Source organism: Dermochelys coriacea, chromosome 3, assembly GCF_009764565.3.
Source record: "Dermochelys coriacea isolate rDerCor1 chromosome 3, rDerCor1.pri.v4, whole genome shotgun sequence".
Lineage (NCBI taxonomy): Eukaryota > Metazoa > Chordata > Testudines > Dermochelyidae > Dermochelys > Dermochelys coriacea.
In genome coordinates this window covers 197,082,687-197,092,753 of record NC_050070.1, presented here as the reverse complement: position 1 = coordinate 197,092,753, position 10,067 = coordinate 197,082,687, and the positions used below count along the sequence as shown (strand labels likewise).

The following is a 10,067-nucleotide window of genomic DNA, read 5'->3' as shown; positions in this document are numbered from 1 at the left end:
TACCTTGCTTGTCACCATGAAAGGTTTTCCTCCTCCCCCCCCCCCCCCCCCCCCCCCCCCCGCTGCTGGTGATGGCTTATCTTAAGTGATCGCTCTTCTTACAGTGTGTATGATAAACCCATTGTTTCATGTTCTCTGTGTGTGTGTGTGTGTGTGTGTGTGTGTGTATAAATCTCCCCTCTGTATTTTCCACCAAATGCATCCGATGAAGTGAGCTGTATCTCACGAAAGCTTATGCTCTAATAAATTTGTTAGTCTCTAAGGTGCCACAAGTCCTCCTTTTCTTTTTGCGAATACAGACTAACACGGCTGCTACTCTGAAACCTTCTGACCTTAGTATCTATGAATCTATGAAATGCCTGTGCTGTGGAGTAAATAATACTTCCTTATTTACTTTCTACACACCAGTCATGATTTTATAGACCTCTATTATATCCTATCCCCCTTTAGGGGTCTCCTTTCCAAGATGACAAATCCCAGTTTTACTAATCTCTCCCAATTTGGAAGTTGTTCCATACCCCCGAATCATTTTTCTTACCCTTTTCTGTGCCTTTTCCAATTCCAGCCTGATGACAGGAGTGTGAGGATGGGCAGGGTACTGCTATGATGCTGGGCCCCACACGTGGAGGTATTATGGGGCTGTGGCACAGGGTCAGAGCCAGAAGGTCCTGCGTGGGGCAATGCCATCGTGCTGTGACATCAGCCATTGGGCGGCTCCTCTGTATTGCCAAGCCCAGGTGATCAAAAATCAGGAGTCAGACCCCCCAAAACCAGGAGACTCAGTTAAACCCCCGGAGATTATTGGTAAATAACGCATGTTGGGTTATTTTCAGCTGGTTCCCCAGCCTTTAAGGGGCACGCGGGGGGTGTGTTCAAGCTTTTCTCGGCGAGGGCGAGGGCTAGCAACTTGGGGGCGGCGGCGGGGGGGGGGGGAAGAGGTGAGAGTCGCTTCATCCCAGCAGCCGAGGCTTTAAGAAAAGCAACGACGAGCACAAGCCTTGCAATCAAATTGCAAGAGTCACAACCCTGGGTCCTACAGCGATGCTGTAGGGAGACAGGTACCGGAGGAGCTGGGGGAGCGCATAGGCGGCCGAGGCTCCACGGGGGGGAGATGCACGCCCGCGTGCTGAGGCGCGGGCAGGTTCCCCAGTGATGCAGGGCTTTGCCCCAACACCCCAGCCCCTTTGCTCAGGCCCCAGGAGCAGGACACGTAGCCGTGTGCCCGCAGCCGTAGGGAGCAGAAGGAAACAGGGCCCCTGGCTGTGGCGTGAATGAACAACCCAGGCAGGGCACGGGCGAAGTCCAGGCCTCCCTCCTCCCTTCGGCTTCTCTGCGCACCCTACCACCCGGCTTTTTCTTTGTCCGTAAAATACGTCAAACACAAAGACGATCGCGGATGCCGGGCACGGAGCGAACTTTCCTCCCCCTGCCCGAAGTTCCCTTCATTCCGCCCCTCCTCCTCTCCCTCCCCCCCCCCGACTTCAGGAGCCTCCGCAACCCCCCTCCCCATTGATGGAATCTTTTCATTGGCTAGGAAGGCAGGCTTGGAAGGCGGGGCTTAGAGAGCCGCGGCGCCGGCGCCTTTCTCCCCTCTCACCCAGCGCGCGGCCAGAGTGCCGGGTCCGGAGCCCGACCTCCCCAGTCGTTCGCTCTCGCGCCGCCTGTCTCAGTGGCAGGCTGGAGGAAGGGGCCGCGCGCCGGGCAGCGCAGCGCGAGGAGGGGGCACGCGGGCCGACTGTCAGCGGAGCGCGAGGCCAACAAGTGGGCACTTTTCCCGCCAGCATGGCCCGGCGGCGGCGGCGGCTGCTGCCGTCGTCGGCGAGGCTGGCGCCGCCGACCCCCCGCGCTCTTTGAGATCCGCTCTCGGGCAGCTCGACCCGGCCGGTGAGGAGAAGCGGCCGCCGCCGGGTCGAGGTAGCCCAGCCAGCCGGGAGTCTCCTGCGAGGGGCGGAGGCGCCTCCGCCCAGCCCTCCGTCCCTTCTCCTCGCCGCGACTGGGACCAGCGCCCCCCGCTCCCCTGAAGAGACCGCTCCGCTCCCGCGGCGGGGAGATCCGGCCCGCACGCGGCGCGGGGGAGCATCGCTGGCCCGCCAGAGCCCCCGCCCTGCCGCAGAGGCTGAGCGCGGCGGCAGGATGGAGCCCGGCTGCTGAGGCCGTAGTGAGAAGCATGCTGGGGCCGGGCCGCGCCGCAGGGACAGCCGACGTGGAGCCCAGCTGTTGTCTGGCAAGGTGCGTACGAGGCTGCTTCCACCGCAGGTCCCGACTCCGGCGCGTCCAGGAGCAAGGGAAACGGGGGTGGACGGGCCCCTGGGTCCGCAACGGTTCGCCGCCCCCGAGCTGCCCACGGACAGGTTCAGGCCCAAACGAGCGGGGAGGGGGGAGGGGCTGACACGCAGCTGGCAAGGTGGGGTCTGGGGCTGGCGGGCCGGGGGGGGGGGGGGGGAGAGTGGAAGTGAAACCATAGCCTCGCCTAGGGCGGATGCTGTAACCCTCTCGCTGTGGAAAGTTACCTGAAATCTGCCGACAGGGGTGACATCTGCACCAGCCAATCTAAGTTTTCGTGCTTTGCATGTTGGGGCGGGGGGATTCTCGGGCAGACCGAGCGCTTCTGGGGAAAGCGCAGGCACCAGGATGGGGCCGTGCAAGGACCTACGCGGCCGGATACAAACTGGGCTGCGGCGGGGGGGGGACCCCCTCCCACGCTGGATTTCGCCGGTTGTGGCGTTGGGGAGTTTCTCGCTGCCATAGAAGTCACCAGTTGCAGGATGTTCGCTCTCCTCTATTTTTGTTACCCAAACTAGGTCCTTAAAACAGATCTCTGGTGAGTTGAAGGCTTTAGGGATATAAAGTATGCTTCTGTGTATATTGAAAGGAAGAGAAAAATGCTACTTTTGGCGGAATTGGTCCCAAATGTATATGTTCCTTAATGAAATCCCACTACTTTGTCCTTCTTGAGACATACTGTACTCTGTCAGGAGACATCAGGTTAGTTGCTCTGCATGTGGCAGTGTGGCACACAATTCCTTAGTCATCCAGGAAAAATGTATGATGAAAGTTACTCACGAAACCCTCTAGCTTGACCTCCAGAAAATATTCCACACTGCTAGAGCTTAATAATTAACTCTGATGTTTGGCTGAGTGATATGGATTGAGGACTGGAGTTCATACACTGCTTTTAAACTTAATGTTAAAGTCACTACCTGATTTTGACAAACTGAAAGTGATTACATTCAGGAAAACTAAAAATCTGCATTTTAAAAAGGCTGCAGGTATTATAATGCTCTCTAGCAATTCTAATATTGCAGTGAAGGAATGAATTTAAAACTCCTCTGAGAAAAACTCCTAGATCAGTTTTTCACAAAGTGTGTGTGTGTGTGTGTGTGTGTGTGTAAAATATATATATATAAAAATTTTTTTTTAAGGGACACTGTCAACTTGCATTCCAGTCATTTTTTAAAAGCTAACCTAAAAGTAGTTTCAGGAACTACATTTTCCCTTCTCTCCCTGATAATTCTTGTGGTTTCACAATCAAGTTTTCCTGTTTTCAGATTTTTTTTTCCTTCTCGGTTGAGAGAGACCCCCAACAAACAAATGGGAAACTGACTATGTAGAGGGAAAACAATTAAACTGATTGTGATTTGATCCAAAGCCCTTTGATGTCAGTGAAAGGATTCACATTGTTCTGGATCAGGCCCAAAATGCTGTCAAATGTACACAGTAAATAATAAGTAAAAAAAAAATGCAGAAATTTCTTTTGAACTCCTTAAGGTCTAGTAAACTAGAAGTGATGCTTGTAGTAATTGTTTAAATTAGATGAAGTCTGACTTTTTTTAAAAATGGCAAAAAGAAAAGGAGGACTTGTGGCACCTCAGAGACTAACTAACAAATTTATTTGAGCATAAGCTTTCGTGAGCTACAGCTCACTTCATCCGATGCTGTAGCTCACGAAAGCTTATGCTCAAATAAATTTGTTAGTCTCTGAGGTGCCACAAGTCCTCCTTTTCTTTTTGCAAATACAGACTAACACGGCTGCTACTCTGAAACCTTAAAAATGGTAGTGTCCCTTTAATCCAGATATCATTGGTAATATGGATGCTTCCTCCTTAATTCTCCTATGTTTTAACATTGTTTAATTGTGAATAAGCTTGAGACTATGGCTACTGGGAGGCTTTTGGTAGGTAAGGCAAATCCTGCTTTTGTACTTGATTCTCTTTAAATGTGTTATGTTATTACTACCTGCCTGTTTTTATCTCCTGTGATAAAATTTCAAAATGGAGATGAGTGGGTTTATGAAGCATTGAATTTAGTTAATACTTTTGTATAGTGCCTTTCATCCATAGATCTCAAAGCTCTCTACAAAGGAGTGTAAATACTGTTATCCCCATTTCAGAAAGGGGAATCTGAGGTATAGAGAGGTGAAGTGACTTGCTGAAGGTTCACAGCAGATCAGTGGTAGAGCAGGGAATAGGTTGGGTCAAGTGAATGGCACCTAGTCAAGTACTCTGTCCAGTTAGTTTCTCTTGTGTCCTTACTTGCCTTTGAGAAAGTAAAGGGACTTGCTGTCACAAAAAGATTTGATCATTTTTTACTTACAAGAGAAGTAATAGTACCTGAAATGTGTTCTCTCCACTATTGGTGGCAAACTCACTGTATATCCGTTTGGCTTTTTTTTAAGGACTGATGGTATTCTCGGTGTTGGATAGGACTCAAATATAATGATAGTCTTTGTTATGGGAAGGTTACAACTAAAGGGATAAGGATAAGACAAGCACTAAGCGAACATATTTTTATGTTCTAATCCCACAAATACTTATACACCTACTTAATTTTCCCATGTTGAGTAGGCCCCATTGATCATAAGAATTTTTGGGATTGGAGTCTTAAGGTTTTTTGTCTGTTTATCAGAGGCTTGGAAGAAGTGCGTTTAGGAGGGATTTAACTTAGAGGATCTGACTACAGAGCTTGTTTTCATGGAGATTATTCTTAAAATCACCTATAATTTACAACCTGCTGGTGCAGTTCTACTTGTGGTAGGACTAGTTTAGACTATTTGTCACTGACTTTACCACTGAGTCTAGTTCTGAACAGGGTTAGATGACACAGTGGAGAAAATAGGCAACCTACCCTAGGACTTCCACTTATGTAGCTAAAATGGTGTGAGATCTTAGGGGAAGAAGCCTGTAAGGCCAGTGTTCTCAATACCATAGCAATGTTGTGGTGTCTTTTGAGTAAAAATTATGTAAGTGGTTTTTTTTATGCAGACTACGGAGTTCTCTGCCGTCATGCTGTGTAGTTTCTCAGGTTAGGTTTGGATTACAGATTAAAAAAATAAGAGAGCATTATCCCCTAAAGTATAGCTGCACACTATAACTCCACTTTTTTTAGTCTCAATTTCATTTAAGATTTTCTACTACTTTTTTTCTTAAAATCTAAAATCCTTCTTAAATTTGTATTATTCTTCAGGATTCAATTTTGAACTGTCACCCTGTTTTCTCTGTAGCTAGATTTAATTTTTGATATCTGTGTTTGTCCAGAGTGTATTGAGAAATCTTTGCTGCTTTTGACAACAGGAGGAGCTTTTACTTCAGCTTTGTGACTCATATCCCAAAGACTGCCGCATTCCATGTTTTGATGGCACATGACTGTTAATAACATTGTAAAAGGCAATCCGTGGTGACTGAACTTGATATTCTAGACCTGTATTTTGCATATTTCAACCCTGTCTTGTGTTTATGCTAAGCTTTTGCTACCATTGACTGCTATTCCTTTATCCTTTTTAGTCAAAATATTTAAGGCCAGGGGTTATTTTTTCTTTATGTAACTTGAGAGAAACAAAAGACGTACTGTCAAAAATCTGCTTGAAAATTGAATTTTTCTTGAGGATGGACCTAACAAGAATGATTGCTGGCTTTCTTTCTTTCTTTAATCAACTGTGCAGAATGGTGGTATAACAGTTTTCATTTAATCCCATCAGAATATTTTTTTTCATAGTGGAAACAACATAAGAAACAAATTTAACTGTTGTCTGGTAGTTTGAGCCTTTTAAAATATGCAGTCAGTATCTGCATTTTTATGTTTATATTTTTGGCTGGCTGTTACTTATATCCTAAAAATGTAAAGCTGACTTTTTTTGTTTTTCTCTCATGTATATGTGTTTTGTTCAGTTACTTAAGTGCTGGACTACTGACTTTGGAAAGGAAAAAAAGCAAAATACCTTTGAAAAATCCGTAAGATCTTTTTTTTTAAAAAAAAAATACAAACAGACTCAGTTTTAATTTTTGTTTCAATCTTTAATACCTCTTTGAAAGAACCCTTGCATAAAACTTTTCTAATTAATTTAACAAAATGTTAGGGTCCTTGTGCTTTGTACACAAGGAATCATTGGATAACTATTGGATATTTTGTACAAAGTAAAATATTTTCTAGCTCTACATTTAAATGAATGTTGACTACAAAATTAGTAAACAGTGTGTATTTTTCTGGGAAAGAATACAATTAAAATCCACTATAACTTAGTCTGCCTGTCAATATACATTTATGTCATATTGTCACCTTATGGGGGATATGTGTTATATTTTATCTCTTTCTGCTGTCGCTCAGTGATTGCATGATGCAATTTCTATTTGCGTACGAGAAAAGTAGTGGCAGTAAACTGGAGTGGAGAATAGTGACATTTGAGAACATATTAAGAACTATTTTTTCTCATTTTAACACAAAAATTTCAAGTCATTGACTGCAAATTGGAGTATACACATCTAAACTGATGTGAGGTAGCAAATTTTGGTTCCTCTACCCATAGAAATATTCTATAGGGATTTTGGGCCTGATCCTGCATCTATCAAGTCATGGGAGCTTTTCCACTGATATCAGTTGGTGAATCAGGGACCTTGGGCTTAAAAGAGGCACATAAACCTTCACAATTTTCCAGGACATGTATAATGCAGTGAAAGGACTGGATCACTAAAATGTATTGTGGTGAATTGTGCAAAAGAACGATTGAATAGAATCCTCATGAGAAGCAATTAAGAGAGAGAAAAGATCCCAGAGTGTGATTGGTGTGGTGTTTGGTTTATTTAACGCAAAGGGAAAATTGATGAAATCATTTCATCAGATTGGTCAGCAAAAATATTTGTTTTGAAAAATATGTATATATTTTGTTTAGTCTTTTTGTAACTTTAATAGTCAGAACTTGTTGAATTGCTGTTCAGAAAAAAAATGTTTTATCTGTTAAGGTTTCGTATGGTGAATTGTTGGTGTTTCACTCAAGCTTAACTGAAAACTTGCTCAAAATAGCAAAACCCATGACTTTTATTGGTGATTCCTTCATTTTAGCAAAATAACTTATCCTTGGGCTTTGTCAGACCACACAAGTTATACCACTTAATTGTACAGGTATTGTTAAATTAGTACAACCCCTCTCAGTGTAGAAAGTTTTATATTAGCATAAAAGTGATTGATACCAATACAGCTTATTCCTTTATGTGACTGAGAATAAATGATGTTTCTATAAGGATCTTTTATATTTGAAAACTATGTCCACTCCTAACATACATATAATTATACTGGTACAAGATCTGTGTGTAGATCAGGCCTTAGTCTTACATTAATTATTCTCTAACTTCTTCCCCCCACTATCATAGTCAAAAAGTCTATAATTCTAGCTGCAGCATATACTGTATTTATAAATAAGAATACTCAAAACCTTTCAAAGTAGACATTTAAGCAATCTATTTGAGGAATAAGAAGATATGTCATAAGTTACTTACTATGAAAAACACATGTATTAGACCAAACCTTGAATACACTTGGTATGTTCTCAGTTATCGGTCACTGATTTTTGCTAATATATATTTCTGATTTTTAAATTGAGATTCTTTAATATGGCATATTCACTTTTTCTGCAGCTGAAGGCTTTGACATAGCCAGCCCGTGGTTTTGAAATACTAATGTCAGGAAGAAAACTTTCTCTGAGTTGCACACCACCTCCAGAGAGGCTAACCATCAGTTTCTGCAAAATTTAAACAATGAAGGAAAACATATCTAACCCTTTATGGTTGTAAGGATAATCTTATGAATATGAATTGATGCATCGTTGCCTTTCTAAATCTGCAGATAGCTTTAGCGTATCTGCTGCTGCTCATAAATTTCCTAAGCAGCAAAGTGAAACTGACAAAACTCTACAGATTTACTATTGCTATTCAGAATCCTGTACTCAGCAGAAATCTGGTATTCATGTTAACTTCACTTTGCTGCTGCTGGGAGGGCCAGAGGACAGGAGAAGATAAGCAGCTGGAGTTATTCACAAGTGAGGATCCAAAGAAATGGATGTTGAGGGGAAGGATAGTAGCAGTTAACTAACTTTTCCAAAATTAGGGGTAGAAGTATGGGAGGTGGAAAGCTCCTTCTTCCTTTCAGTAGTCAGTGGATGGACACTTAATAGAGATCAGAAACCTACTGGTAAAAGGCTGATACCAGGATGCTTTAGATCGGGGTAGCACCCAGATAGGAATCCTAGCACCCTTCCTTTCCAACAGCATTATGGGTGGAGGAGGGCAGAGAGCCTGGATTTCTTATCATGGTGTTGCCCCTAAACCAGGGTGGCCAACCTGAGCCTGAGAAGAAGCCAGAATTTACCAATATACATTACCAAAGAGCGACAGTAATACGTCAGCAGCACCCCCCTCTGCTCCCAGAGCCTCCCAGCCCCGCTGATCAGCGCCTCCCTCTCCTCTCCCGCACCTCCCAATCAGCTGTTTTGTGGCATGCGGGAGGCTCTGTGGGGGAGGAGTGAGGGCACGGCAGGCTCAGGGGAGGGGGCGGGAAGGGATGGAGCAGGGGCAGGGCCTGTGGCAGAGTCAGGGGTTGAGCAGTGAACACACACACACCCCCCTCCTCCCGCGGCACATTGGAAAGTTGGCTCCTGTAGCTCCAGTCCCAGAGTTGGTGCCTATACAAGAAGCCACATATTAACTTCTGCAGAGCCACATGTGGCTCTGGAGCCACAGGTTGGCCACCCCTGCCCTAAACCATGTTGGTGGGGGGGGGCCTCCCCAGATTTCATGGCAACTTCTGGCTTGCATGTATCAAGTTAATTTTTCAAGCATTGTCTTGGTGGTATTGCTCTGAACATTTGTATGGGACGTACATGTGAAATACTTGATCCCCAGCATCTTGCTCCTCAGGTCAGCAAGGCGTGCTCAGGAGTAGAAGTAATCTCAAAGGAATCTGAAAATATTCTGGATTGCTCAATGATGCCTTCAGCCAGTTAAGCGCCTTTCTACACTGCAATTACAGTGTTCAGAGGATCCAGTTACAACACAGTTATCCCCTGACCTGCTTACAACATGGTTCCAATTTGTAGTGAAGAATGGATCTTAATTCTGTTGGAAACATCCAAGGCTTTTAGCCTGGCTATGTAACAAAGATAAAGTCCTGTTTACAGTGCATATCAGAATTACGTGGAAATGGGGACCTCACACTTGATTGTAATTGTAGCTTAGATTGGCTTTGAATGGCTCCAAGCAGATTCTTGTCCTGATCTTTGCCATGAAGATGGTGGCCTTGATATTGAGAGTGGTGGATTGTGGAGGAGGGAAAGTACTGTGATATGATACAATAGTTTTATTTTAAATTTTACAAACACCTGCTTAGAATGCCTTAGTAGACTTGTGCCTTAGATTATTTCCAAGAATATAGAAACTGAGGAAAAACAATTGGTTCTTTTAGATCTTGATTAAATTAAATACTTGTAAACTAATCAAACAGATTATAATTTTATTTTAAATTGAAAGCAGGGGAAAAAGGGATTATTTTTTACATTTTGCTTATGAATCTAATGTAATGCAGTACAGGCTGCATTCTATGTGTTTCCAATTTTGGATGTAAAGTATATAAACAGCATGCTGAGGAGTAGAAAATTTGCTTGCTCTATATTTAAAAATATATAACTGGCAATGAAGTAGGTTTTGTTTGAACATGGATTAATTTCTTTGTTAGCTTTTATATTGGAAATTATTCTAAAGTGCATTTTTAAAGTCTGCATTCTTTCCTACTTTCCTCCAGCTGTT

The 10,067-nt window shown here is 43.9% G+C and overlaps 1 protein-coding gene across 3 annotated transcripts in view; it reads left to right on the top strand.

Moving 5' to 3' along the window:
- The first annotated feature begins 1,409 nt into the window (after positions 1-1,409).
- The window catches only part of B3GNT2 (UDP-GlcNAc:betaGal beta-1,3-N-acetylglucosaminyltransferase 2), a 28,439-nt gene continuing 19,781 nt past the window's right edge, over positions 1,410-10,067 (top strand). The window contains exon 1 of one of the 3 annotated variants that reach the window (XM_038397570.2): positions 1,410-2,229. The gene's annotated coding sequence lies outside the window, so the exon portion shown is untranslated. Of the gene's footprint in view, positions 2,230-2,392; positions 2,822-10,067 lie in introns of those variants that run through there. The other 2 variants (XM_038397571.2, XM_038397573.2) reach the window with 2 other exon arrangements.